Source organism: Notechis scutatus, chromosome 6, assembly GCF_049901735.1.
Source record: "Notechis scutatus isolate UNSWTSFEM ecotype Mainland chromosome 6, rNotScu1.2, whole genome shotgun sequence".
NCBI classification, from domain to species: domain Eukaryota; kingdom Metazoa; phylum Chordata; class Lepidosauria; order Squamata; family Elapidae; genus Notechis; species Notechis scutatus.
Genome location: NC_142014.1, coordinates 14,037,247 through 14,064,355, shown reverse-complemented (window position 1 = coordinate 14,064,355; position 27,109 = coordinate 14,037,247). Strand labels below are relative to the sequence as shown.

Genomic DNA, 27,109 nt, shown 5'->3' with positions numbered 1-27,109 from the left:
GGGTGGCTTGGTGGGCATGGCAGGGGAAGGATACTGTAAAATCTCCAGTCAGAGGTGGTATTTGCAGGTTCTCCGAACTACTCAAAATTTCCACTACCAGTTCTCCAGAACTGGTCAGAACCTGCTGAATACCACCCCTGCTAGCCTGGCCTTATAGCATTTTAAAAGAGCTTTGATCCCTTCACATTAAAGAACATATGCAATGACCACATTAAGAATTGTTGCCACAAAGAATCACCCTAGCATTTAATTACATCTTCCATGCTAGATGAACAAATATTCTTTCAAATATTCTTTTGCAGAACTTATACAAAGTATCCAACAGATGCCAGAAACACATACATAGAGTTTGAAGATCAGAATAGCAAAAGTTAAATGTTTTCAGAGAACCAATGAAAATTTACTTGAACTTTTAAAATGGAAAATATCTGATCCAGGTATTCAGATTCAAAAGGAGAAGAACAAATTAATTGTAGAATCGACATAGTTCCCTACTTTGCATTGTCTCCAATTTGAAACTATATTAAATAAGAAAACAATAATGTTACACATAGAATACAATAGGAATGTTCTATCTTTTTGCAGACAATGTATCTATTTCAAAATTTCAAGGGCATATCTCGTGTTCTCTCACAAAACGGACACAACAGATGGATCTATTCCCTTTCACAAGATTGCTGCCAGCTAGCTATAGCATATCATAAAACATGGCAAGGTGGATAAATTTAAACAAATAGCAGTTGGCTATAATTACCAGTTATTGTTATTAGAATACAGAATGTAGAGCATAGAATCATAATACTGAAAGGGACTTTCTAAACGTACCCTGTAGTCAATAAGGCAGGAGACCCTATACAATTGTCAAATGATTGTTCAGTCTATTTTTAAAAATCTCCAGTGATGGAACACCCACAACTCTGGGAGACAATCTATTCCATTGATTAATTGTTCTTTAACATCAAAAAACAATTCCCTACTTCTGGGTTGGTCCTCTCTTTCACAAGCTTTCACCCATTACTTCTTGTCCTGCCATCTGTGCATTGGAGAATAAGCCAAGAATACATGAAGAAAAGGACCTGGGGAGACATGATAGCGGTCTTCCAATATTTGAGGGGCTGCCACAGGGAGGAAGGGGTCAAGCTATTTCCTGAAGCGCCTATAGGCCAGACAAGGAATAATGGATGGAAACTGAACAAGGAGAGATTCAACCTGGAAATAAGGAGAAACTTTCTGACAGGGAGAACAATTAACCAATGCAACAGAAGTTGCCCTCGGAAGTTGTGGGAGCACCATAGCTTGAGACTTTCAAGAAGAGATTGGGCTGCCATTTGTCAGAAATGGTGTAGGGTCTCCCGCTTGGGTGGGTGGGTGGGGTTGGACTAGATGATCTGCAAGATCCCTTCTAACTCTGATTATTTGAAACCAATCCCATCTTCTCTCTATGACAGCCCCTCAAGTACTCCAAGACAGCTATCACAACTCCCCAATCCTTCTCTCTGATAGGTTAGACCAGGGCTGTCAAACTCTTGATCGGTGGGCCAGATGCGTCACACGCTGGCCAGTTTTAGCGAAGGGGGGGGAAAGTCCTGATACGTCATGTGATGCCACCATGGCGACGTGAGTTTGACACCCCTGGGTTAGACTTATTTAGTTTCCTTACCCATTCATTATACAATTTAGCCGCCAGACTCTTTATCATGTTTTCTCCAGGCACTTTTTTAGGATATGAGAAGAATATCCAGCTAAGGGTATCTCTAAGGCTCAAAGGTATTCTTGGAAATTAACATGAGATTACAGTTTTCCATTTATCTACAGCATGTGAGATATAGCAAAAACATTGGAGAATGTTAAGGAACATGTTGGTGACCACATTGGAAGAAAGTTATCTTCCAATAAACTACTACCATTCATCCCTTTGGAATATTGGTCTTTTTAAAATGTTGATGATTGCTTCATGTCCTTCAATGGCCAAAGGTTGCCTGACAATAAGGAAGTACCTTACAGCATGCATTTGGTTCACCATTTATATGTTGTCTTTTAATGACCTCTTATAATAACCATCACACTTTAAAGTTTGCACAGGCAGAATTAGTTGCTTAGTAAGCAGCCAAGTCACTTAATAATCAAGTCATTTGATTATAAAATAAATTTCTGGTGATTCTGGGTGTGTTGTCATCTTAGACCTAACTCCAGCTATACAGGAAATTATGTTCTCTGTTCCTAATAACATCTTTGTGTCATATTATGAATATTCAGAATATTCTGCTTGCAGTAAGATTTACTTTTTTATGATCCTCTCTGCCCTGAAGCATTTTTTTTTCAACCAAGATGCCCTAATTAAGAGTTTTAAAACAAAAGACACTGTGAAGATAATGTTCCTATTTATTATCCTAGCCACAGCAGTTCACCATTCTTTCCAGATTTGAGGACTGGCAGGGGCAGGAGAGGGGATGGTTCCGCACAAGTGGCAGGCAAGCATATGCAGGTTCATTTTTGTGGCAGGCATGTACTTTGTACTTAGTTGCTTGTGCAAATGGGACCTGCATTTTTTAAATTTAATTTAATTTATTTATTTGTTTGTTTATTTATTTATTTTTGTCAATTGCTTACAGGATAATAGGTATAAGTAAAAACATAGTTATACATGGATACATGGATACATATAAAAAAAATAAAAAAATAAAAGAAACAATAGGACAGGGACGGTAGGCACGTTGGTGTGTTTATGCACACCCCCTACAGACCTCTTAGGAAAAGGGTGAGGTCAATAGTAGAAAGTCTAAGGATAAAGTTTTTAGGTTTTGGGGAAGAAACCACAGAGTCAGGCAAAGTATTCCAGACATTGACCACTCTGTTGCTGAAGTCGTATTTCCTGCAATCAAGTTTGGTGCGATTAACCTTGAGTTTGTATCTATTGTTTGCTCTTGTGTTGTTATGGTTGAAGCTGAAGTATTCATTGACAGGTAAGTCATTGCAATGTATGATTTTATATACCATATTTAGATCAGACTGAAGACGGCGTAATTCAAGGTTTTCTAGGTCTAGAATTTTGAATCTGGTGGCATAAGGTATTCTGCAACAAGTAGAGGAGTGGAGAACTCTTCTTGTGAAATATTTCTGGACTTTCTCAACTGTGCTAATATCAAATACGTAATGTGGGTTCCAGTCTGATGAGCTGCATTCGAGTATTGGTCTAGCAAATGTTTTGTCGTATTTCCTGCAATCAAGTTTGGTGCGGTTAACCTTGAGTTTGTATCCAATTGTTTGCTCTTGTGTTGTTATGGTTGAAGCTGAAGTATTCATTGACAGGTAGGACATTGCAATGTATGATTTTATATACTATACTTAGATCGGACCTAAGGCGGCATAGTTCTAGGTTTTCTAGGTCTAGAATTTCGAGTCTGGTGGCATGGTGGGATGGACTTTCATGTGCAAGTGGAACTGCATGCACGCTTACCGGCCACTTCCATGGCCTGGTTCCAAATGGGCCATGGCCTGGTAGTGGGCCGGGGGGGGCAGGGGTTGGGGGACACCTGATGTAGCAGGCCTACAGACATTCCTAAAGGTAAGTTCCTATCAATCAAATCATTTTGTTCCTCACAACACATTATCCATACTGAACTATATTTAGTCAAAACCACGGAAGGGGAAAGACTACTCGAATTTCCTAGAATAGCCATAATATGTGAATGAACAAAATCAAAAGGAATATAGACATAACAGTACAGTAGCCGACTGGAAATTAATTAACTTCTTTGAATCACTTATGTAACAGCTGGAATCTGAAACTGAGTTTAGCTGAACTGTGAATATAACTGGATTATTATTCATCAACTCAATTATGCTCAACTTGCTTCTTGTGTATGCTGGCGTGTAAATCTGGAATGAGATGTTCTCTTGCGCCATGGCCAGTATCTACGCTAAAAGATAAACTGGTTTGATCTGTTTGCTATTTTATTGGCATTTTTAAACATCTCAGGTAAGGCTGCTGCTGTGTCTGGGCTGCAAAAAAGACTTAAACTAGCTGAATCCAGATCCCACTGATCGGAACTGTAGAGTTTCTTCAAACATTATGTAGAAGACTGATGATTGAAATGCTCCTTGAATGTTCACCAGTGAAAAATGTTTATTTCTACCAATTGTAAGTGTTTGGACATCTGGATATACAAATTAAAATGTTTTTTTAAAAAAATAAACTAGATGCTTTTGCATTCATCGCCATCATTATTATCATGATCAGATTATTCAGGCTCTGGCTCTGTCATAATCAATATAAACCAGAGGTGTTGCTTAGTGAACTTGAAAACTTGTGAATTTCAACTCAACAGAATTTCCCAGCCAACATGCTGGGAAAGTCCACAAGTCTTAAAATTACCAAGGTTGGAACCCCTGCTGTAAATAGTGAGGAGCCAAAACATTTCCTTCATCTAGCAAAGGGAGTTGGACTATGTACCCATGTAGAAAGGAGTCTATAGCCAAAAGGGTGTTAAGCCAAAAAGGCTGAGTCCTCATCAACCACAGTGGCCCTGTCTATCCATGCACTACACAAGGCTACATTCCTCAGTTATCAATTTGATCAGCAAAGTTCTGGCTTAAGAAAACCAGATAAATTGCTAGAGTGATGTTTATTTATGTATTCATCAAATTTAATTTATAGACCATCTTAACCTGTTACAACTCATTTCAAGAAGAGGGAACCAGATGCATTCATAACGAGCTCCTACAGCAGGTCTGTCTGCCTGATAAAGTGGGGAGTGAAGCTGAATGGGAAGTAATCCACAGCTTCTTTCTACAAGCCTCCTGCATTGCTGTTTGATGGGATCACATGGCCCATATTCCATCACTCTAATTTTATATAAAATAAACAAAAAATCCTGAATGCTTACAGTCAATATTTAAAGCCTGCATTTCTCAATCACTGTTACTTAAAACAAATTGCTTGTAAATCAACAAGCCAATCTTTCAAATGCATAAGGTAAGGATTATGTTCACAATCCCAAAAGGATAAGAGATGTTTTTACAGAGTTAGCATAAAAATTATTAAATTGTTAAACCTCAGTTTAACAATACGGTGCAAGAAAAACAAATTTATGGTCACCAGTGTTTGTAATAGCACTTACAAAAAACAAGTATATATTTTTATTTCAGGGAAGTTGTCATCCAATTTGCCTTACTAATGGTAAAATGTTATAGATTTTAACGGTACCAAGGTCCACTATACTAAATAAACCACGTTGGGATTACTTCATTTCACTAGGAAGGCTATGATCAGAGGTGGTATTCAGCAGGTTCTGACCAGTTCTGGAGAACTAGTAGCAGAAATTTTGAGTGGTTCGGAGAACCAGCAAATACCACCTCTGACTGGAGATTTTACAGTATCCTTCCCCGCCACGCCCACCAAGCCACGCCCACAGAACCGGTATTAAAAAAAATTGAATCCCACCACTGGGTATGATAACATACATAAAATGGTAATTGAATAATTCCCAACTAGGTTGTTTTACACATTTTAAACCTGATTCGGATAAGCCACATTATGATTTAGCATTTTGAGTAAACTTAGCTTGGCTGATTTTTGTAATATATGATTGCACATTATAGGGTCCTCCAAAGTTTGAAATGGACAATGGATGACCACTTATGAATGCCTGATTGTCCATCTCAAAGTACTCCAAGCTCTTGATAATTAGAAGATATTTCAGGACTTCCGGTAAAAAGGGGAGGGAGAAGATGAGAGGGAAGAAAGAAAGGAAAAGAAGTTATAAAGGACAGAAGCAAAATATAGAGAAACAGGGTCTATTTAGTGATAATAGGTGAAAACTTAATAGAAAAAGGGATTCTGCAAAGGTACATAAGATAGTATGGTTATATTAGAAGCAGAAATAATTTTAGAAAATATGAAACAATGTATGATTAAAATGTCTGATAAAATAGCGATCGTAATTCAGTGGAATGCTTGTCAATAAATAAATGTAACAAAAGGTATATTTAATGATTTATAAAACATATGTGAAGAGAAATAAGGGGAAAATTAATTATGGAGATTATATGTGTTTTTAAGGAAGTATGATATTTAATTGAAAAGAAGTGTTAAAGATGTTATGGTTTTAATGATTATTAATGATAGAACTGAACTGGAATGGAATAAGGGTTTATAATTACATATATTTACAATCTTTTTTTTTAAAGAATATAGTGTGTATTATAAGAATGTGCCAAGCAGAATTCGATTGGAAGTTATGTATTATGTATTATATTGAAGGTCATAAACTTAAGGTATATATTGAAGTTTAAATAAGAGTTAAATGGATGTAATTAAAAGATATAAAGGTGTCATATTCCAGTTAGTAACTACAGGAGAAAATTTGTTTAATGAGAAAAGATAATACGAAATTGAAACAGAACAGACAAAAGTATAAATATAATGATTTGAATTGAGATGAGATAATCAAAATAAAATTGAGAAAATTAAAAGAGGGGAAAAAACTATGTAGAAAATGTAAAATAGTATAAGATATGGAATAGAATACAAAAAGGAGCATGAAATTGAGTTTTGTGTCTGTATAAAGAAGTTCAACCCGGGACCATGCTATTTTCAAAAAAGATGTTTTACTTGTATTTTGTGTGTGAAAACCCAACTAAAACTTTATTAAAAAAAGAAGAAGAAGAAGAAGATATTCCAAGATGTAGACTGCAATCACAAATCCTCTTACAACCACTTCAAGACTAAAAGGATCATAATTATATCTAGTGAGGCACTCTATATTCTCCGGACACACCATTCAGTCTACAATTTTCACATCATTTCAAGGAATTCTAAAGTGAAGGGGAAATGCCTCAATCTGATTCAAATATCAAATTAGAGCTTGTTATGAACTCCATATGGTTCACAGCAAAAATCAATTCAATTCAGCAGCTATAAAGAATAACTTTGTCCGCATCATGTATGTTCAGTTATTCATTAATTGATCACCGTATCTTTGAAAATATGGTCAAGCATATTCAATCAGCTACAAGACTATTAAATTAAGAAACTGAAGCAGCATAGCAACAGCACATACTTAACATACTTATTTAGCCATTTTGAAGGGATATTTTTTGTTCATATGCAACAAATAGATCTTAAATGAGAATGGAGAATGGAAATGGAAAAAAATGTAGTTCCACATGTGAACTCCTGGAATCTTAGTTTCATACACAGTTTCCTCTAAACACGTATACACAATATTTTAGAATATATTAGCAGTACCAGGACTAACAAAAATTCATTCTAAGGCTGGCACTATGAATCTGGATTACAGATGGTCCTCAATTTAGAATCATTTGGTAAATAACCTTTTGAAGTCACAAAATTACTGAAAAAATTGACTAAAGACTGGTCCTTGCACTTACAACAATTGCAGCATATGGTTAGGATGATCAAAATTTGCATGCTTAGCAACCAGCATTCATTGGACAGCTGCAATGTCATAGGATTATGTGATCTCCATTTGAGACCTCAGCCATCTTCCAATAAACTAATTCAATGGGGACGGGGAGCTGGATTTGCTTAACAATTGCATGATTCCCTTAACAACAGCAATGATTCACTTAACAACTGCCTGGCTTAGCCACAGAAATTCTTGTCCCATTTGTGATTGTAAGTCAAGGTCTGCCTATAATAGTGACCACAAAGAATTAGAGCTTGCTATATGACATCTAGTGATAATTTAATGGGGTTTGCAACCTAAATAAGGCAATGCTTAGAATGTCATATTTATACTCATTGTTAAGAATTAAGGTTGGGTCTTAAGCAGATCTGGGCATTTTATAGCCCACAGGCCATATCTACAGTCCTGGTCTGGCCCGTGGCATTGGTGGTAGGGGCGAGGCAGTGGCAGCAAAGAGGGGCAAGGGTGAGGCAGTGGTAGCCCTCCACAATTGTCCCAGTTTCTCATGTGATCTCTTGGGAAAATTAATTGCCCATTCCTGGTAAGGAACAACAAAAAATAAAATAAGTCTAAAAAGGAATATGTTATATCACAGAAAACACTGTCGCTATGGATGATTTTTACATTCAGTATTAAAAAATAGATGTGTTCCTATTTTGCATACTGGATGTGAATGTCCCCAAATATCTTTAATTTTTCCCACAAAGGAATATATCTGGATATATCACTAGATAAACTGATGTATGTAGGTATAATTTCTCCTCGAGCCGCTCGGAGCATCCAGAGACTGGGATGTGCTTCTGAGTCCTCTTCTTGCAGGCTGAGCTTTAGATGAGAAACGCTCCGCCCCTCACGTGGTATCGCGCAGCGCTCCCCAGTCTTTTGCTCAGCCTCAAGAGTCAGGCTGCGTTTTCAGAGAGCTCCTTGGCTGATCGCTCATTTCTTGCCTATTTCTTGCCTATTCCAACTTCGTCTTCATAAGGTTTGCCTTTCCTTCCTCCTCCTGCGCAAAGGGTCTGGACTTAAGGGAAAAATTTCCCCGTCCCTGGGCGGCTGTGGGCTCGCAGCGCGATACCGCGACCCCCCACCCTTATCATATCGCGTCGCTGCCTCCGCGTTGCCTCGCGTGGCACGATTTCTTTTATTGCTGGATTCCCCCCACCCTAAACGCCGATCGGGAGGGTCATCGCCCCTAGGGCCCTAGGAGCTGAGCTGACCAGCAAGCCCTCCTTTTCCGTCCCGAAGGCGTCCCGACGGTTCAGCTTGCGGCCGCCATTTTGGCTCCGCATCGTGGTCGGGCGCCATTTTTAAATACTTTAACTGCGGTGAATTGGAGCTCCAGGCCTTGGGTTAAAGCTTAGCTGCCCATCTCTTCCACCTGGCCCGCTCCTTTATTACTTGTTGGCCTCCCGCAGCCCGTTTGGGCGAAGTTGCAGCCCCCTCCGGTTTTATTTTTCTTGTCTGGAGGCCTGCTGCCAGAGGCCCTCTCTTCAACTCTAGGCCTCAGGCGTTTATTTGACTGATTGGCCTGTACTGAGATACAGTTCTCCTGTTACAGTTACTGTTTCTATAGATTTCAAAAAAAAAAAAACAAAACACCAGAGTTCAATTCTGACAGAGGGTTTTAATCCCATTGGAAAAATCTTTGGCTACAATGCATATTATCCTTGATTTGCAGCAGCTTGTTTAGTGACTGTTCAAAGTTACAATGACATTAAACAATAATAATAATAATAATAATAATAATAATAATAATAATAATAATAATAATAATAATAATATATATGATATTTTTAAAACCAGGGGCTGTTTAGCTCCTGAAGCTAATGTATTGCATATTGTCACCTAATGTGAAATACAAATACAAAAAAAAAAAAAAAAAAAAATTCTTTTTGTACACCAATATTTCTTATAGATATATAGAGGTATACGTAGAACCTGTTTATTCACCTGGTATAAAACATAAAAATAAATAAAGGGAGAAGAAAAATTACAAATTAGAGTATATATATTTCTGTTATCTCTGTACATAACAAATTCCAAAAGGGGAGCGGGCCAGCTTCATCGCCACCCGGCCTCATCCAGGCCTGATCTGGGCGAGCCAACCGCCCTTGCTAGTATTTATTATCTAACATGGCAGACGACAATCCTCTAAACGTCCTTCCTTGAAGGCTAAGGCAAAGTCCCACTACTTGCGCAGGCAGGACAAGGAACCTAAGGGCTCTAGACAGGACAAGCAACCTTCCAAGGCCTCCCAACGTGACGCCTCAAGGCGCCACAAAGCGTTGAAAAAGAGTCTGACAGGCGTTCAGGAGTCCGCCCGAGTCGCCAATACTTCCTCCTCCAACCACTTTAACACCCACTGCTGCTGGTCTGCGCCAGGACGAACCCTCTACCTCCGAGGTTCCGCCTCACATCAGGGCTTGGATGGAATCAGCCATCCGCCAGAGCATTGCAGAGGGACTACAACACATGACCAGATCAGTCTTCTCTCCATGAGCCTCAAAGCACGACTCTTTCTCCATCAGATCCTTCCACAACCGGTCCCCCGGTTGATCAGGTACTCTCTCAGAGGGACAGCCCTCCTCCGGTTGGGGCCCAGGTGGAGGAGGAAGGGGACTTTGGGGATTTCAGGGAAGAGGAAGAGGACTCCCAGATGGGATCCTCCCGCTACAGTGAAACCCTCTTAGAGGCTGACATCATGGAGGGGGAGATGTCGGAGGACGAGGGCACTTCCCGACCAACCCACTTTTGGGGAGCTGTTCAAGCCGCACATGTTCAAGTCCCTCCTCCTTAAGGCCAAGTATGTCTCTGGCCTTCTTCCCCAGTCCCCTGCAAACCTTCCCCGTCCCAGAGGGCCCGGAGGACTCCATTTTCACCCAACCAGTGGTGGAAGCTGAGGTCATCCCTTCCCCTTCCATCTTCGTGGATCCGGTAGCGAAGCAACTCACCTCCACAGGGACCCCTCCTACACCCTCTAGCCTAGACAAGAGATTCCTTAATCTCGATTCGGCACTATCTAGCCTTCTGAACATTCCGGAACTTGATGACCCCATTGTGGGTCTGGTTTTCTCCTCTACCCCTTGTGAGGCCCTAGAGACCTTGAAACCTGATGACATGCGGGCGGAGTTGCCGCTGCGCGCAGGGCCCACCTATATGACGCCTGGGCCATTAAATCAGCTATGGCCGCTTCCTTTTTCACAAGGTCCTCTATCCGCTGGCTACGCCAGCTCAAGGAACACGTCCCGTTCCAATCTCAGAGCTCACCAGGACATATGCGAAGTCAGTGGCTGCAGCCGAGTTCTCGGCTGACGCCACTTACCAGTCGGTAAAATTCTCTTCCAGGGCCATCACATCGCACGTCACGGCTCGTCGCATGCTGGCTCAAACACTGGCAGACGGACGTAAGAATAAGGTCAAGCTGGCCACTGCTCCCACTAAGGGAGATAAACTGTTTGGCCCAGCTTGGAACCACTGTTGGTCGAGGACCGCAGTAAGAGAAAGTATCTACCCCCTTCCCGTCCAGATACCCTAGACCCCCTTCCTTCCGATCCCAGGACCGCACGGTCCCGGACGACAGGACCAGACGCGGTGGCAGCTACAAGAGACCCTTTCGGGATTGGGAGGAAGGCCCTACCGCAGAAGGTGGAGCCTCTTCCTCCCTCCCCATTGGCGGCCGCCTCAGCCACTTCGCTGCCCAATGGGACATATCCACATCCGATGCATGGGTTAGGGACACAATCAGGTTTGGTCTCGCCCTGGAGTTCAGGTCCGCCCCCCTGATTATTTCATCCCATCCCCCTCCTCAAGGGATCCCTCCAAACGTGCACCAAGGGATGCAGCCATCCATCATCTTCTTGACATCCAGGCCATGCAACCTGTCCCTCCGAATCAGGGAGAAAAGGGCTTTTACTCCCATCTCTTTGGGGTGCCCAAGCACTCTGGGGGTTGGAGAGTCATCCTGGACTTGAAACGGCTCAACCGTCACCTTATCCAACGTAGGTTCTATATGCACTCCTTGCAATCTATTCTTTTAGGCTCCAGGCGGGAGACTGGTTATCTCCCATAGATCTTTCGGAGGCATTCCTCTATATTCCAATCAGGGCCCTCCCATTACAAATTCCCCAGGTTCTGTCATAATAGCCTTCACTATCAATACGTGGCCCTACCCTTTGACTGGCATCGCCCCCGGACCTTCACCAAGGTCCCGGCGGCCCTGGCGGCTCATCTCAGGAGCGTTCCCGTCCGCCTCCACTGCTACTTGGACGTTATCCTTATTCTATCCCCGTCCAAATCCCAGGCAGTCAGGGATACCAGGGTCTCCCTCTCGCCTTATGGGCACACGGGTTTCTAGTCAATTGGCAAAGAGCCAACTTACCCCTTCCACCCGAATCAACCTCTTGGGTGCCATAATTTATTCCGCTTTCAAAGAGTTTTCCTCTCTCCGGAGAGGTTCCTTAGCATTCAAGCACTGGTCAAACAGAGCAGGCGTTCAAGGAGGGTGGCCTTGATGGACTTCTCTGAATTGTTGGGCAAAATGGTGTCACCCATCTCTATTATTCCCTGGGCCCGTCTACACAGTAGATCCCTCCAGTGGCTCCTGCTCCCTGCTCCAACGATCCGGAAGATGCAACTCGAAGGCCAGAATCAGGGTCCTCCAAGGGTCCTCACGCTTTCTTCTCTGGTGGACCAATTCCGCCATCAACAGAGGCCACCTCTTCGAGGAACCTCAATGACTCTCCGTCACCACGGACGCTAGCCTGTCCGGTTGAGGCGCTCATCTCAACTCGCTCTCGGCACAGGGCAGATGGTCGCCGACCGAGCAGAGGTGCAGTATCAATTGGCTAGAGCTTCACGCTGTCCATCTGGCCCTGTGCAGTTTTTCCTCAGGTCCGCAAACATCACGTTCTCGTCCGCACGGACAACGCCACGGCCAATGCCCATATCAACAGGCAGGGGGCACCCAGTCCATCCAGCTAATGAGGGAAGTCGAGCGCCTTTGCCGCTGGACAGAATCCAACCTCCTATCTCTAAAAGCCGTACACATCTCCGGAGTAGACAATACTCAGGCGGACTGGCTGAGCAGGGCCACGGTGGACCAGGCAGAATGGAGTCTCCATCCATCCCTACTCGAGGAAGCGCCCAGAATATTCGCCTTCCGGTGGTGGACCCTTTCGCCTCTCCGTCCAACACTCAGCTTCCATGGTTCTTCTCCCGGTATCCGTCTCACCGGTCGGAGAATCTCAACGCCATGCTTTGCCCATGGCCCCCAGGGCTCCTATATGCCTCCCCTCCGCTCCCGTTAGTTCCCAGAGTAATACAGAAACGCATTCAGGAGAGGGCAGTCCTTCTCCTGGTGGCTCCCTATTGGCCCAGGCGACCGTGGTTTGCGGACCTCCGCTTTTTATCGGTAACGCTCCATGGAGGATCCCCGGACTGGGTCTCCCTCTCTCAGGGGCCCCTTCTGCATCCGGAGCATCAAGGGCTCCAGTTAGCCGCCTGGAGGTTGAGCGGATCCGCTTGACTAGTGAAAAGCCCTCAGTCAAGTCATCGACACTATTTTGGCCGCCAGGCGACCTTCCACTACACGAATTTATGATGCCACTTGGAAGAGGTTCTGCAAGTGGTGTAGCGGGTCTCAGATTGATCCCCTCTCTCCTCTGTGGCTCAGATCCTAGAATTCTTCAGGAAGGCCTTCGCAAGGGGCTCGCACCTAACACCCTGAGACTACAATTTTCTGCCCTCTCGACCGTGGTCTCCTGTGATAACTACGATTCCCTTTCTCATCACCCCGAATTAGATCTTTCCTTAGGGCGCCACCAACCTGTGCCCTCTCACTGTTCACAGGTTCCCCACATGGGACCTCATCAAGGTCCTCATTTATCTTACTGCTCCCCGTTCGAGTCTTTGAGGGACTCATCCCTTCAGTTTCTCACCTTATGGTAGTTTTTTCTAGTAGTTATTACTTCTCCTCGTCGAGTTTCGGAATTAGCAGCTCTGTCAGTCAGGAGCGATCTATGCGTGTTCCATGCAGACCGAGTGGTCCTTCGTCCCGACCCCACCTTCCTACCAAAAGTCAACTCTCCCTTCCATAGGTCACAGGATCTGGTTCTACCAAACTTTTGCCCTAGGCCCTCCAGGGGCAGGGGGTCCTCTGGCACTCCCTAGATGTTAGAAGGGCCTCGCATACATATTAAGCGCACTCAATCCATGAGAAAGTCGGAATCCCTCTTCCTATCCTTTCAACCCAGGTCACTGGGGCTTAGGTTTCTCCCTCCACTATCAGTCGCTGCATCAGGGCCACCATTGCGAGGTGCTACCTTTCCCATTCCCTGCCCGCTCCGGGTGGAATAACCGCCCATTCCACCAGAAGTGCAGCCACCTCGGCGGCCTGGGCCACGCAAGCCCCCATCGCTGACATTTGTCGGGTAGCCACCTGGACCTCTCCATCCCCGTTTATCAGACATTATAAAATAGATACGTACGCCTCAGCGGAGGCCTCTTTGGCCGACGGGTCTTACAGAGGATCATCAGTGATCCGGAGGGGCCTTCGGGCCAGACGGAGTCCCACCCGTAGGACAGCCCAGCTTTGGTATGTCCCAGTCTCTGGATGCTCCGAGCGGCTCGAGGAGAATGGGCGTTGGTTCTTACCTGATACGCCCCTTCTCGGCGAGCCGCGAGGAGCATCCAGCCCCACCCTAATTTCTCCGTCTGGTGGGGACTCTTGATTCAGCCAAGGAGCCAATAGTAGATTAAAAAGAATTAATCACCTCTCTTCTCGTTATCGCAAAAAACTGGGGAGACGCTGCGCGATACCACGTGAGGGGCGGAGCGTTTCCTCATCTAAAGCTCAGCCTGCAAGAAGAGGACTCAGAAGCACATCCCAGTCTCTGGATGCTCCTCGCGGCTCGCCGAGAAGGGGCGTATCAGGTAAGAACCAACGCCCAATCTGGTTTGCATACAATTGCAATATCTGGTTTGCATACAATATAATACAATATCTGGTTTGCATACAATTGTTTGCAACAATTTTGAATCTGATTTAAAAGTAATTAATAGATCTTCAGAAACTAGAATCAGATCTGATTTACTGGTATTTTTTAAAAGACATTCCTCTTATACTGCAGCAGTTAGACCATAGCAATGATAAGTACATCTTTAAAAAAACATTTAAATCCTCTGAACTGCATTTTCTAGTACTACTATGATCATAAATGTACTTGAAAGAAAAGTCACTACTTTTGTTCTATACAAAATGTGATGGGGAAAAAAATAGGTTCTTGTATCATTCAAATAAGCTGACATATTGGACAAAAGATGGTAAGAAACAATTTCTAGACACAGCATGGGACTTCAAGAAATGCATTTTCTAAATTCTGCTTAGAGCCAGTATTATTCTTAGCATAAAAGCTTGGTTCTACCTAATACAACAGGATAAGTTGTCTACAATAGGAGAGGTAAACAATTTTCTAATAATGCAGAGCAATCATGTAGACCAGGGTGTCCAACCTTGGCAACTTTAAGACTTGTGGACTTCAACTCCCAGAGTTCCTCAGCCAGCAAAGCTTGCACATTCTGGCTGAGGAACTCTGGGAGTTGAAGTCCACAAGTCTTAAAGTTGCCAAGGTTGGACACCCCTGATGTAGACAATGAGTTTAGCCATTAACTTAATCAAGCTTATCTATGAGCTTCTTTTCATTTATAATTTCTGACTTATTATCTTTAAAAAACACTCCAGGTTTCCACTGATGTTTTTAGAACACTTTTCTAAGGCTAACACTATTTTCAAGTTTTAATAAATAGAAAGTACTGTACATGTAGTTTTTTATATCAAGTCAAAAGGAGTGGATGAAATGTTCATGTTAAAAACTTAAATCTTCCTTAAATATTTTGAAGCAATTAATCTTCATGTCAAATAGCCTTTACGTCTGTTGTACTGTAAGTTCTTAACGTCTTGTCATATGGACAGATGGATTCTTCCACCAGCATCTTTCATAAATTCACCCACAATTCATAACTCAAAAATAGAATTAGTGACACCATGATACAATTTGATGAATGATATGCCTTTGTTCCTCCACATGCTACATTTCTCACAAGATAGAATAGCACACGCCTAACTTAGTGTAACAAATGGCTCAAATACATCTTTTGCACCACCCACACACTGCTAAATCCATCTGATGAAAGGATTTGGAAATTACTAGAACACTCATGTCTCAGTAACTATATCTGGGAAAGGAAAGAAAAACATATTTATTTGGAAGCTATCTTCTGTGGTCTCAAACAATATGGCTATGTAATAATATAAAAGGATTTGAATATCCCAAAGACTCTTACTATACATATTTTGTGGTACAATCCAAAATTGGTCTATTATGGCAGAGCAAAGCATAAGAATTACACACCAGAATCCTTACCATGTTTACAACATGCTTCTCGGGTAAAGGGTCATTTTAATTTAGACATTTTATTTCTCAATAGAATTGGAGGGTGGATTAAATTAATGCTACACATATCTTCAATTTTTTCAAGTGTTTCCCAGACAACCTCTAAATATGTCCTGAATGTTACTTTTCAATACTATAAAAAAGGAAAACATCTTTAAAATATGGAGAATAATTACGCTTGCAGTTCAATTAGATTTTAATTAAAACTAAATTATTTCAGGTCAAATTTTGGTTTTGCCCTAGCCTTAGACCAGTGGTGTCAAACTCATGAATCCAGCCCATGTGGTGTTTAGATCTCACAGGGCTGCCCTAGAAACCATGAAGGACTGACCCACAATGCCTCTGCCAGCAAAAACAGAGTCAGGAGGGCTGAATTCCATTTTCAGCTGTGATGGCCTCCTGCAACCTTCCTGCTCTGCCAGCAAAAAGGTCTGTGTGCAGCCCTCCCAAGCTCTATTTTTACTGGCAGAACATTTGGGCCACTAGAGGTGACGTCAAACTGGTCATGCCCATTCTGGCCCCCGGAGGTCAAACACAACTCTGATGTGGCCCTCAATGAAATTGTCATGTCCATGTCAGAATCTGACTTGGAGGATGAAGCCAAACAGCTGACAGGGAGTGGGAGTATGGATCCATTGGTTGTGGAAGAAACTGGGGAAGGGCAAAATCCAGCTGGGCAGAGCAAGAAAGAGGTAGAACAAGGGAGAGGGAATTCAGAGGAAGACCCAGGCCCATCCCCCTCTTCATCCTAGGGCATGCAGGGAGTTACGGGGAAGGGAGCAACGTGGGTTGGCTGGCTGGCTTAAAAGGGAGGAAAGAGCCCGATTCCCTTCATTAGCTGCAGCTGGGAACACAGTGTTTTAAAAAGGAAGCTGCATGCAGCAGGCTGTTGGGAGCAAATGTGACTTTATCTTGTATCATCGTGGCTTATCTGCGTTCCTGGTATCTTCCCAACTGTATGAGTTTTGCCGTGCTTTCAAGTTTGAAATTCCTGCTCCTGCCCTGCCAAACTATTACTTTAGTTTGGTTTGTTTGGATTTTAAGTTACAGTTTGTGTGTACCTTGTTTTGGACTGAATTTTCTACAGTCAAAGGCTATTCCTGGGAGAGTTTTTCTCCAACCCGAAAATAACCTGGACATTGGGGGCACAGTTGGAGATAATAAAGGGACTCATTGCTTATCTGACTGTGTTGCCTTTGTGCCTCACCCTGGGTCATCACAGAAATTGAGTGTGACACCCCTGCCTTAGACCATTGGTCTCCATGCTCACTGGCTCCTTTATGAAGTTTCAGATTGTTCATTGACCCTCAAACATTTATTATATGAAAATAATCTAATAAATACTAGTTTAATAATGCTATGAATAATAAATATTGATCTACCAAGACTTGGAGGTCAATATTAAGTACCTTGGGGACTCTGTACTTCCACCTCTTTGTTCTAAGCTCTCTCTTTATAAGAGACAATTGTATAGCTCAAGCCTAAAAGATTTTGCTAAAGATTTTGCTGGCCATCATGCTGTCCCATTTTCATCTATAACGTTATCTCAGCCTAAGAGAGGCATGGGAGGTATGTGGAAAATATATACTGATAAAAATCTTGAGATCCCCAGCTGAACTTCAACATGGTTAAAGGTCTCTAAATGGTTCAATAAAAATAATATTCCTACTATTTTTACCCATGCTGTCCCAAAATGAAGGTGTTTTTTTTTTTTTACATTTTCCCATTTGAATCTATGGCGGAATCTTTTTGAATTAAATCTAGATGAAGTACCCTAAAGTGAATTGTATTCCCGTTGAAGCAAATCTTGTATCCATTTGAATCTCAAATCTCCAGTTGATCAAATCAAGGTTCAATCACAGATGTTCATCAACCTTAAGATATGTAGTTACTAATACATCTATTTTCGAGAAACTGTATTAAAATACCTCACTCTGTTATATTCAACAGATGTCTGAATAAAAAAAGATTTTTGTTCCTCAATATATCATGAAATATATTTCCAGCATGTAACCAACTGTGATTAATTTTACTTATTTCTGTTTTATTATATATTACATCTGAAATACTATTTTAAGATACCTATTAATGTTAGAACTATATATTTCTTTGGGGATTTGTAAAAAAAATCAAGCTAAATAAAAACTGCAGAGGTTAATTCACATTCAAAACACTTGCTGAGAAGATGACAGAGTGCCATTATATTCATATTTGTTCACTGAAAATAGAATAGTAGAGGGGGCAAATAGCAAGTGGAAGGGCTAGACATTCCCAAAAATAAATAAAAATGGGGTGAGTAGCCCATTCCCCCCCAAAAAAATGTTTTGCAGCATTCCAGGGAAGGAAATAGCAGCCAGCCAAAGATTGCTTTTTTCTCTCTCTCTTTGCCATTTTTCTTCCTCCTTCCCCTCCAACAATATTTAAGACTTTCTGGAAATTTCCCAAAGAAGCAGCTACTGAGTTTTTATTCCAGAGGACTGATGAAGGGAGGGTAACATGCTAATTGAAATAAATGAATGTGCAAGAAATATAAAATGAAAAGTGAAGTTTTCAAGACAATTATCTTGAGAGAAAAATAGTCTTGCAACATTTTTCCCTATCTTATATAATCTAATAACAGACTGTAACTCTGTTGGGTTCAGAATTTAAACAAGAGAATAAAAACTGTAGTGAGTAGGACTAGAGACTTATTGCATTAAGCCTTATGTTAGGTGTAATTTCTAGAATGTTTTTTCAGGGCAGATGACCAGGAATATTGTACACAAATTGATATTGTCATGGCTGTTGAACATACCAAAGTGTTTTTTTTTCTTCCAAGGATCACAGTATTTTTTTATTCCGAGTAGTCAAAACTGGTTTTCCCCAAATATTTTAGATTACAACTCCCAACACAGTCAGTGGTTAGGAATGATGGACACTCCAAGTCAAAACAGGAATATATTTAATAAGCTATAGAAAATAACTGCACTCTAGGCAATTTTGTTTCTGAAAAAAAAAATCCCATGGCAATTAATATGCATAACATGCTCCAAATTAAGATCCAGATGGATAGAACCAAACATTTCCTTCAGTGCTCAGTCCTTGTTAAGAATCAACTATTCCTCTAGATAACAACGAAGATTGCACTGCTGGTAGATGCATACTGGTATTCAGAGCACTTCAGCATTTTCTCAACATATTGCTTAAAGAATTCATACTATTAAATATAGTCAGCTCTTGACTCCCACAAGAAAAACAAATCTGCAGTTGCTGTGGGTGGCACCTTCTGCACACAGGATTAAATAACATATAAAGCATGCAACTACATCATCCCTGTAGCTATTGCTGCAGCCACTACCATAGCAGAGAACAATTGAAAAAACCAGTTCAACAGGATTTTTTTCATGTTTATTCCGATGGGCATAAGTTTAAAAACATTGCTCCAATTTCCAAATTTGATTAAACATGTTGAAATCCATATTTTTTTTTTAAAAAAAAAAATCAGCCACTGAAATTGAAATAATAGATAATTTTGTTTCAAAGTGCTATTGGTCTTCTTGTTGAAACATTTGGCTCCTGAAAAATATTTAAAAATCATTCCTCTATTAAATATGCTATCAGTGTAATAGCTGCTCCATTATGCATCTTTGTTACCACTTTTTTGTGTCACTTGAAAGTGCAGAAAAATTAATCTATTATAGCAAGGTATTTTAATGCTTTAATAGTTCTTTCTCCGTTCTATCCTATAAAATCTGCTGTCTTGTATATTAAACATCACTGTTCAAAGTTGTATGTTATGCTTGTGCGTGGCTGAGTATGTTTGCAAATGAAATTGCAAAAAAAAGTGAAAATGTTATAGTAACAGAAACCAAAGTGCAAATATGTAGCGAAGTTATTTTTGTATAGATTGTACACAGAGGTGGTATTCAGCAGGTTTTGACCAGTTCTGGAGAACCAGTAGCAAAAATGTTGAGCAGTTCAGAGAACCGGCAAATACCACCTCTGACTGGCCCCGCCCCCATCTATTCTCCACCTCCTGAGTCCCAGCTGATTGGCTGGGTCTTTTTTTGTTGCCCTGCATAGGAAAAAGGAGCTGGAAAGCAGGTTACTGGGGTGGGGAGGGAATGGGGATTTTGCAGTATCCTTCCCCTGCCATACCCACCAAGCCACACCCACAAAACTGGTAGTAATTTTTTTTTAATTCCACCATTGATTGTACAATAGAGTGAAATCTAGTCAATCAGTGGTGAATTGATATTTTTACCTGACCTCTAAAACAAAGCTGGAAATGGGTGGATTCAGAAGAGAAGTGCTTTTAGACAGTCTTATATGGTAAGAGGCACTGCTATAAAATTCATTTTAAAAGCACCAGTGATTGAATCACTGAATCAAATCAGCCTCCTTAACTGAATCATCAACGCTGACCAAACAATGGAATCAAGTTACTATCCTCTGAATTGAGCTGGTGATTTGGGGACTTTTTTTGCACATGCTCAGGCAGGCTTTCTTCCAAGTCAAATTAATATCCCAAATTGGTTCCATTTTACAAATTAATTTAAAAATCACAACTAATTAATTTAAGGAATATTACTGACCAAACTAATTTAAGGAATATTACTGACCAAATTAATTTAAGGAATATTACTGACCAAAAGTTGAATGAAATCAATGAAACAATTTAAATCAGTAGTCAAAGAGGACCTGTCTGATCTGTAAACCCATAATATCTAACTGCTTGCTCTACTTATTCTTCACTTGGTTTTTATCATAAAGATAAAGCACAACATTTTATTCATTGAATAGAACAGGATTGTATTTAACAGAGCATTATACCTGCTGAATTTTCAATTTATATTCCTTTTTTTGTATCAAGATAAAATGCAAATAGTATTTTGCTGCTATACAATCTAGCTTTCCGATAAGCAATCTACATTCATTTCAAATATTTTGGAAATAAATTTGCAACTGTTTGATCAATAGTTTGAACAAAAAAACCTCTACTAACCTTTTATTTACCTCCAGAACTCAGCATTTATTGGAGGGGGGGGGAGCCTTTACACAATACGGTGCAATGAATGGGCATAATCTAATAATAGTTTCTTGAACTGCCTATCACTCAAAGCTACAATATTATATTTATTATTGATTCCTTTTGCTTGGATTACTTTCCTAAAGTGAAATGAACTGGAATGTTCCTAGAATTCTACTTCAGTTATGTACACCTTTAATTGACAATTATTTTTAAATAAATTATGAGCAGTCTGTAGACAAAAGCTTTCTATTAAATACCATCACCTTCCAAGGTGTTGGGGAGATGATCTCCAAAAAGAGGAAATAGTTATCCTACATTGGCTCTGGGTACAGCTGAAGACTCAAGGAACTAGGTATTCCCTGTGGCATCTTAAATGGTTTTCCCCCAGAAAAAACTTTGCTGTGATGTTTCTAGTGAAAGACATTATTTCTACATACCCTGGTTCTTTGAAGCAGTAGCAGGTATGCAGCTTGTCCTGATGGCCTCATCATATTCTCTAACAAGTCTTCACAACATAATACATTTTTTCTTCTTACATTTCCAAACAGACATGGGAATGCTAGCTAAGTGGATTTACCATGCACTAGAAACCCAACTGTAAATGGGTTTGCTAGGCACTAGGTTCAATTTCTGGGCCTCTTCTTAACTGCCGTTGTCAGACAAGAATCATGCAGTTGCATGTTTATAAGCCCCGAAGCTTTTTGTTGTCCATCCCTTGTGAAAATCCAGTCAAAATGGCAACACAGTAAAGAGCTTGTCAATCAAGCTCCATGTTTCTTTCCATTTTAGCTAAAGTCTGCCAAATTTCTCTTCCTCTGAGCACTATAGAGAGCTGTAGTATTTACATACACCTTACTATTAGAAAAAATATAAAAATTAAGAGATGTCTGGCTCACCCCATCAACCTTACATTCAAGCAACAAGATAATTTCCTGGGTAACTAAGAGAAAGGGACATTATTTCCTTCTAGTCTATATTTAGGTACTTCTCTCTTAAAACTGAGAAACTTTTCCCCATCTTATGCTAGTGCTTCTTCCCAGGACATACTTTGCTGTGTAGGAAAAAGTAAAAAAAAAAAAAAACCTGTGACAAATAAAGACTCTCCACCAGTACTTCTAAATGAGCAACTCACATGCAAGGAAACAAATCACCATAAATCCAAAATGCATGCCAAGGGAACTTCAAAAAAAAAATATTTTTGTAAATAAAATAAAGATTATTAGGTCCTCAGCTAATATGGGAGTGCTTTATGGGAAGAAGGTGTCATTCATTGCATTCATTTCAGATATAGTCTAATGGGGTGGAAAATGCAGTAAAGTATCCTATTCTAGACTTTTCCAAAGTATCCTATTCTAGACTTTTCCACTATGATATCTGTTGGCTCGAATGAAAGGAATACTTTTTCACGACTCCAATTTGGTTTTGTTTTTATCAAATGCAACTGGCTCTGTGACAAAATGAGACCTCTATGCTGCATCCATGATTCCAGCCTGAGTAAGTTAACATCAGGAAAGGGTCTAATATTTCTTTAAAGCCGTGCAATTAACAGATTGCAAGAACTGCAGTACACGGTTTGCAAAAGATGGGTGAACAAAGAGACTTGACCCCAATCTGTTCTTTCATTTTCAATTTTCATGAGTGAGATTTTGGCATGGACTCAACCTGTATCTTGCTTACATTATTTTTGCAAGTTTGAATAGCAATGGATTTGGCATAGACCTGTTCTCTCACAACTTCTTCAAAAATAATTATCATTTTTAAAACTGTATTTAAGTATACAGTGATAAGGAATTATGGGAGTTGAAGTCCACAAGTCATAAAGGTCACCTCTGCCTTAAGAGGAGAAATAAACTTTCATACATCTATATTCAGTGTGGAAGAAAGAAGAACAGAATAAATTGAAGTGAAAATTTGAGCTTAATTGAATCTGGGCACTCTATCAGACCAAAGTGCAACATGTTCTGTCTTGGGTAACAGCTTATTCTTTATTAGTTCATTTATATACTAACCTTTCACATGTTCAAAATTTTAGTTTTTTAAGTCAAGTCACATTTTAATGAAAAATTTAAGCCTTCTGTGATAGTTAGATAATTTAACACATGCACCAAAGAGGGTGAAAAAAGTTCAGAGTTCTTACTATTCTCAAATAAAGTGGGAAGGGATACAAAAATAGCTTCTAGGTATTTTATTTATTCTACAACTGCTTTGGGAAGAACTTGGCAAGGAGTTTGTTTTTCTACAAATTATCACCTCTTTCTCAAGATTTAAAAGCCAAGGGTGATGAAGTGATCTCACAGAAAAGGTTACCAGATCAGCTTGCTAGTTAAGAAATTCCCACAAAAGCAGATTAGGACCTTCCGGTGGCATTAGCAAGAATCTTGTAAAATATTCACCAACAACACTAAGAAGAGAGATATTAAAAGACATTGAGGGTTCTAGTCTGATTCAATTTGATAAAATCAAGACTACTGAAGACATAAAAACTACTGTATAATAATAGTGTGGAAGAAGAGAAAAAGGCAGACAAATTGTAGAAATTAGATTGCATCTATTTCATATGTGATTCTCAAGCATTTATTGCTAAAATTCTTTGCTTGGTAATGCCACTGCTGTTAGAATTTGATAATCTGATTGCAAGACAGGAGTTGCATGACCCCATAAAACATAATTTTGATTTGATTTGCATTTTAATTAGCATAAAAGATATTAGGAAGGCAACTAGATGAATATTATGACTAATATTATGAATATTATTATCCTCCACTTTTGATATCTTTCAAAAAACTGAAAGGAACTATGATTTCATGCCCAGCTCTGTAAATACATTTCTAAAACCAGAATTTTTTTTTAATGCATCCATTCTGAAATTTCACCTCAGAAGTTTATTTATTTATTTAGCATATGGCATATAATGTCAAGGAGATCTGCACATGCTAGAGACACAATGCAGTTCTTATACCTACATTGCTAGTTCATTCTGTTCTGCGCACCTATTTTGGGTGCACCACGGGGAGCGAACTAGCTTACACCAGCTAACAGAGCTTGGGTTGTTGGCTCTTCTGGGCTCCTCCACTGGTTTCACCTCATCTTGTGTTGCAATGCCTTGCGTCTGACCAGGTCTAGCACTGGCTTCTGCTCTCAGCACACACAAATGCATCTAGGTTTTTCCCACTGAAGTGGTACCGATTTATCTACTTGTAATATTGCATGCTTTCGAACTGCTGATTGGGCAGAAGCTAGGGATTACTGGAGAACGGACTCCATCTCACTAAGCCAGGATCAAACCACGAGAGTGGTTTGTGGCTGGCAGTTCCATCATCATTAAGCCACTGAGGCACCACATCCCTTCAGAAGTTTAGATATTAATAGCTTAGAAGTCCACTTGTTTTAATTGGCCTCAGTAACTTAGAATTAATGAAGATACACCAGATTGTAAAAACAGTGATTCCATGCTGGCAGTAATACTATTAAATTGCTTGCTCATGTATTTACTGAAAGATCATCAGGGGTACAAAGTCCTATTAATATTAACAGTGCCCACTTATAAATTCAACTTTTTTATGCTTTTTATTTCCTGGGCCTTTCTGTTACAGGGAACGTTTAATCCTACAGATTTATTCCTATGCTCCAAAATTATCTGACAAAGTACAGCTAGGCAAATCTTGGTAGGGAGCAGGCTCCTGGACTGTTGGGAGGTCTACCCTATGGTGTGCTTTGAAGAGAAATAGAGTTGATCCAACCTTTGCTTAAGATTTTCTATAGCTGACTAAAAAAATGATACTATTTTGAAAATATTTGTCAATACTGGTTGATGGTGCTTTCGAGAATGTTTTTATGGCCCCTTAATCATCCCAGGTTTTGTTTCTCATTTCATCATGTGTTTATTTATTTATTTTCAAAAAGGGCTTTAAGATCTTAGCTGCTGAGTTAGAAACAACTTAGACCCTTTAAGGCAATTCTATAACTTCAGCAGCTTGCGGCTTCAGTTGTGTTTTGTGGCAGCTGTATCTGAGACTAACATTTATCAGCTTTAAACTGTTTCCTCACATATTTTCCTTCTCCTCCCACTCAAAAGGTAGGGAATCTCTCTATTTTTTATGCTTTAAATAATGGCTGCTATTTATTTAATATAAGTCTGCTGGAAGCAACTTAGATTCAAGGTGGCCTTTTTCTGCACACTTCAAGAGTGAAGTAAAATGATCCACATTTCACGGGGTGTATGTGTGCATGTACATATATGTATGCAAGTGTGCACTATAGCTTTGATGTGATTAGATCTTACATCACTTTTACAATATCCTGAGAAAATCTACAAAAATGTAATATGTATTCATGAGAAAGACAAAATAAACAAAACTTGCTTCATTTCCCCCCCAGTTGATACTATACAACTATGTATGCAACTGAGACCAGATGATCTCTTTCTCTACTTTGGTACAGGAAGGGTCACTAACAATTTAGCAATTGTTTAGTCACCTGAAATGCACTTGCAGGCCTGAGGATTGAAACAAAAAGACAGTGACTAATTGCTTTATCTGAGAAAAATAAATTTAACATCCATTACAGAGAATACTTGCACATTATAATTTCTGAACAGCAGCAGCAGAGAGCACAAATACCAAAATTATAATTAACAAGCAAAGTTTTAGAGCAACCAAAATACTATGTTTCAGTAACAGTTTGTAGGGAAAAATTATCATTGCTGTAATTTACAATAATGTAACAGTGTATTTTAAATACATAGATTAAAATAATACTGAAAAAGGAATGCTGCATATAAATAAAATATACATATGCAGTTAAGTTTACTACAATAAATATTCTAATGGAACATCAAACTCAGAAGGTAATCCACAGTGAAGCTAGTAATACACAGTGCTTTCTCTCATAAACTGAGTTACTCTCCCTTCTAAAGTAGCTTTAGCAAAATCACAAAGCTACAACTGTTGAATATTCTATCCTGCAGATCTTCATGTTCTTGGTAGTAATTGCAGCTTACAATTGGTTACTTTAATTTATCTATGTTCCAGAAAGACAACACAGGACTCAAGACTCTGCAAAGTTGATTAGAAAACAGTTGGGGGGGGGGGGGGAAAGAAACCACAAATCGTTACTCATCCCAGCTCCAGCCCAACAGAAAACCAAGAATGTGCTGGCCATTACAAAGGTTATGAAATCAATCAGGAGAAAGATTGGCCATAGTTAGCTGAGTCATGTGAAAAGGATTCACTGAACTTGTGATGTTATTCTGAGCAATGCAAACCTTCATTGGCAAGTTATGCAGATATTTACTGTTTCTTTTATCAAGTATATAAAATACACAACGTGGCTATTTCAGTGGAGTTTATTATTCTATTTATTTTATTTTTAATCTCACCTTTATTGCTGTACAACTGAAGGAATGCCTACTATGCCTTCCTCCTATTTTCCCCACAACAACCCTGTGATGTAGGCTGGGCTGGAAGAGAGTGACTGGCCCCAACGTCTCCCGGCTGGCTTTCATGCCTAAAGTAAGACTAGTAGCAAGGTTTCTTCTTAAGGGCCTTAACCACTAGGCAGAACTGGTTCTGAGATTCAGAAACGGTCAACAGGTCACAGAAACCTGCAATTTCCAGTGATAAACTACCTTTTCCACTTCCAGGCATCGCTTGGTGAAAATGCTCTGGTCAGCCATCACCCCCCAAAAGCTAACATCTTACAGGATTCACTGTAATCATTTGAGTGATCAGAAGGATCACTGAAAACTCATTAGATTCTATGATGTTTCTGGGAGCTTTTTGTATTTTAAGTTAGGGAAGCAGTAGCACTTAGACTTTACAGCCCCTCTCAGAGTCAGCGTGTTGCCCCCAATTAATCTGGGTCCTCATTTTACTGACCTCAGAAGGATGGAAGACTGAGTCAACCTTGTGCTGGTGAGAACTGAACTGCTGGCAGTTGGCAGAATTAGCCTGCAACACTGCACTCTAAGCACTGCGCCACCACAGCTCTTACAAAAGACCTACCAAGAAAAGTAGGTTTGACTACTCCAAAAAGTCACAGTCCGTTCTTCCACAAAACACGTTCTTACTAGGCATTTAAATCCAATTCTGATTTCACCCTTCCTTTTCAACTGCTTTTTGTGTACTAATTTCTATCATAATTAAACCCCTCTACTTGTTGCTACTTGTCCTCCTCTCTTTTCTTCCATCTTTCCCAGCATTGTGCATTGTACAAAATAA

The 27,109-nt window shown here is 40.3% G+C and overlaps 1 protein-coding gene across 6 annotated transcripts in view; it reads right to left on the bottom strand.

The window, feature by feature from the left end:
* PLXNB2 (plexin B2) overlaps positions 1 to 27,109 on the bottom strand; it is a 357,594-nt gene that overhangs the window by 315,147 nt on the left and 15,338 nt on the right. Inside the window, exon 1 of one of the 6 annotated variants that reach the window (XM_087969401.1) lies at positions 23,199 to 23,292. The exons of the other annotated variants lie outside the window; for them this stretch is intronic. The gene's annotated coding sequence lies outside the window, so the exon portion shown is untranslated. Of the gene's footprint in view, positions 1 to 23,198; positions 23,293 to 27,109 lie in introns of those variants that run through there. 6 annotated transcript variants of the gene reach the window in all.